Here is a 4454-nt window from a genome sequence, read left to right on the forward strand (position 1 = left end):
TTACAAAAGATAAAGCTATGGAAAAATCCATGAATTGATGAGATTGTTCAAGTAAAAAAGGAAATTTTCTTTATGATAAAAAACCTAAAATGTCGGGGGAAATTTTATGGGGTATTTTGCCTTCGAAAATAAGAATTCTTGTAAGGGAAGAGAGAGAGAGAGAGAGAGAGAGAGAGAGAGAGAGAGAGAGAGAGAGAGAGAGAGAGAGAGAGAGAGAGAGAGAGAGAGAGAATAGTTGCACCCGTGCTCTTGTATAGTACTTGCCATTGTATATATAATTGGCTCTATTCTCGATGCAAATTTCTTTTGGTGAAATATATGGCACTGCCCGCTGTAGACGAATAGTTCGGAAAAATTAGGTTTCTAGGGTCTAAAAGTGGTCTTTTATGATCTTTCTGATTTACGTTCTTCATCTTTCAATATTCTTTTACGGTTTTTGTTCACTGCAATTGGTCGTAATTAGACGTAAATATCAATACCTATCATGAGAGTGTATCTTAATATTACTAATAGTCAGAAGGTGAAGTTTGTTCTTTAAGAAACCTTATCTTTTAAATGTAAATAGATTAAAAAAATATTTCAAATCTATTTATCAAAATAACCGCTATTTGTATCTCGCAGAATATCAAACCTAGTTTTACTTAAGAAACAGTTAATATCAATAATATTAATTTTAAACCTATACTTTTCACGGTCGCACAACATTTTAGCACTGGTCTACAGCATCTATTTTATCGATATACCAAGAAACTTCCCCCAATTTTGCGGGGTATCCAAAATAAAAAAGAACGAAGGGGGACGTTTCTTCTCTTTGCTCCTCCCAGCCTGACGAAGGACTCAGCTGAGTTTGATTTGTACCACGTAGGCACCACAGCCACCCTCCCCCGTTTTCAACCATAAATTAAGTTTCCTATGCTGACTTCCCTACTGCTGCTACCTCAGCAGACACCAAGGCGAACGGAGGAAGCAGCAGTGCCTACCGGACCTACTTCACAATTGCTTGTCATTCATTCCTATTCCTAGCACGTCCTTTTACCTCTCTCACACCTACCATCCCATCACCCAGAGCATTTTTCACTAAATCCATCCACCCAAAACTTAGTCTTCCTCTTGGAGTTCTCCCATCAACTCTTGTATTCATCAGCTTCTTCAGCAGACGACCCTTTTCTATTCTCTCTACAGGGCCAGAAATCTTCAACGCATCCATATCCACTCTACCTGCTAAATAATTTCTCATACCCCTTCTCAACCTCACTACTCCGCTCCTAACCCTATTCAATGAAGATACATCAGCCATACTCCTCGGACACTTCATCTCGAACACATTCAAGCTCTATCTATACATAACTTCCATCCTAACAACTCTGATCCACATATCACTGTTGGTACAATCACTTTCTCATACAGAACTCTCTTTACATTCATTCCTAACCCGCTATTGTTTACCACTCCCTTCACTACCCTAACACTTTACATTTTTCATTCCATCTCTGACGTGTATCTGCTTCCATTCCGCAATTTGCTGCAACAACAGACCCCAAGTACTTAAACTGATCTACTTGCTCAAGGAACTCTCCATTCAACATGACATTCAACCTAGCACCACCCTCCCTTCTTGTGCATCTCATAACCTTACACTTACCCACATTAACTCTCAACGTCCTCCTCTCACACACCCTTCCAAACCCCTCTGAGTCTGCCACCAATACCGTATCATCCACAAACAACAACTGATTCACCTCCAACTCATGATCACTCTCGTCTATCAGTTTCAATCCTCGACCAAGCATTCGAGCATTTACCTCTCTCATAAAAATGAACCAACATGGTAACATCACACATTCCTGTCTCAGCCCCACTCTCAGTTGAAACTACATACTTCATTTCCTATGCTTACACACTCTGCTACAACATTCCACCAAGTCCATATGATTTCATCACATTCCATATCGCCTCCCTATCAACTATATCATAAGCTTTCTCCAGATCCATAAACGCAACATACCCCTCCTTGCTTTGTGCTAAATATTTCTCGTATATTTTCCTAACTCTAAAATCTGATCCACACATCCCTTACTCCTTTAAAACCACCCTGTTCTTCTAAGACTGTATCCTCTGTTTTATCTTAAATCATATCAATTAGAACTCTACCCTACAGTTTTCCAACCACACTCGACAAATTAATATCCCTTGAATTACAAAATCATGCATATCTCCCTCACTTTTGTGGGTGATATCAATTTTATAAAATTGTTTTAATACAGTAAGAAATATTTTAGGCTTTAGGATCCATCAATCAATTTCAATGAATATATTTTACCCGGCACACTTCCGGTTTTACGCTAACCGATTAATTACTCGGTGCTGTCGTGAAGTTTCAAGATTATCACTTGCCGAATTTTGTGAAGTATTTTTTTTTTCGTGAAATTTCAAATAACATGTTATCTATTATCTAAGATTTATTAACTTATCAAACTTTGTTATTTTTTATGTTATTCCTGCAAAAACCAGTTTTCATAATTATGTGGCTTTATAAAACTTTTGGAATCAACTTCCGGGAATGTTACAAGGAAGAGAAAGATTTATGAATGTTCGAGGAAGGAGATTTATTCAAGTTCTTATGTTATATAAATAAATCATAAATTTTTTTAGTATTCATTAGAATGAAAAGTAGATGGCCTTAGTTATATATTTAAACATCACTTTATTTATCTTAGACAGCGTTAAAGAATAAAGGTGCAACTATTGAAATTCTTCATTATATATGAAATGCAGTTGATATAACTTCAATTTTGCTACCAATAATAAAAACGTAATTATTAATATCGTCTTCTATCTTATAGCTTGTTTTCTCACCATGCTATTCAAAAGGACACCTGTCAATGTTTTTAATTCTAAGCGGCTTTAGTACTGTACATAACATCTCTTCATTCATCTTAGACAGTAAGTTTTAGAGGATAAAATGTTAGAGAATAAAGGAGTAACCATTAAAATGCCCCATTATATGGGAAATGCAATTGATATAACTTCAATATTTCTACCAAAATAAAAAGATAATTGATATCGGTCACTTTCTTATAGCTTGTCTTCTCACCATGCAATTCATAAGGACAGATCTTTAGATATATCCCTCTCTAACAAAACATAACTAATTCTAAATAGAAAATGAACTGAAGACCAAAATATCTAAACCTCTGGAATTGGAGACGTTCTCCTCAATTTACATTTGATTGGCCGACACCGGAACTGGGAGCAAAGCTCAGAATTCCCCGTTGTTTTGAACAAATACTAAATTCCAGGTCCTGTGCTCAGAGATAAGAGAAATCTCTCTCTCTCTCTCTCTCTCTCTCTCTCTCTCTCTCTCTCTCTCTCTCTCTCTCTCTCTCTCTCTCTCGTTTGTTTATTCTTTTAAATATATTAGATTTGTGCAAAAAAAAATATGAAATAACATTTAGTATGAAGAGTGCACATTGACATTGCATTTTTGAAATGTAATATATGAACATACTTGACGCTCAATACTTCACATCCATTTCGTATATTTTCGTTTTTATTTCTATTCCATCATGAAAAGAAAAAAACCATGGAAGAATTATAAATTGCAGAGAACTAACAAGATAGTCATTATAATTATTCATTTATATATTCATCATTTATTCACAAAGATACTGTTCAAATAATGATTCTCCTTCTTATCGGACTAAGATTTATGGGAAATAGCCCATGGATATTATTCTGCATAGAGGAAGAAAAGGAAATCTAATTGATTAAACTGGTGGCTGAGCCAACTGTTATTATTATAATTATTATCATTATTAGATAACACGTCAGGAAAGGAAACAAGGAAATAAATAAACTATAAGAGAATTAATGAATAATCGAAATAAAATATTTTAAAACAGAATCAACATTAGAATAAAAAAAAAAAAAACAAGGGGAAGATAGAACAGTGTCACTAAATGTGCCCTTAAGCATGAGAACTCTAACCCGAGTCACAGTTTTCTCCTAATTCATAACGAAAAGGGGGTTGTTGTGGCCTGATTGGCAACGTCTCTGCCTGGTGTTTGCCAGACGGGGGTTTGAGTCACACTCACACTCGTTAGTACCTTAAGTGTTTGCAACCTCACCATCTTTGTGAGCCAAGGTTTGTGGGTTTGGGGGAGCCTATAGATCTATCTTCCGAGTCATCAACAGCCATTGCCTGGCCCTCCCTAGTCCTAGCTTGTGTGGAGAGGTGGCTTGGCGCTGATCATATAATATATGGTCAGTCTCCAGGACATTGTCCTGTCCTGCTTGCTAGGGCAATGTCACTGTTCCTTTTCTCTGCCATTCATAAGCAGCCTTTAAAAGGAATTATCGATATCTCAGGATACTAAAAATAGCAACCATCCACACGTGTCTGCTCTCTGTGCGAATTGAGTAATTGAATAAAGTCCAATATGCCAATCAAAGTA

Source organism: Palaemon carinicauda, chromosome 11, assembly GCF_036898095.1.
Source record: "Palaemon carinicauda isolate YSFRI2023 chromosome 11, ASM3689809v2, whole genome shotgun sequence".
In the NCBI taxonomy this organism is placed as follows: Eukaryota; Metazoa; Arthropoda; class Malacostraca; order Decapoda; family Palaemonidae; genus Palaemon; species Palaemon carinicauda.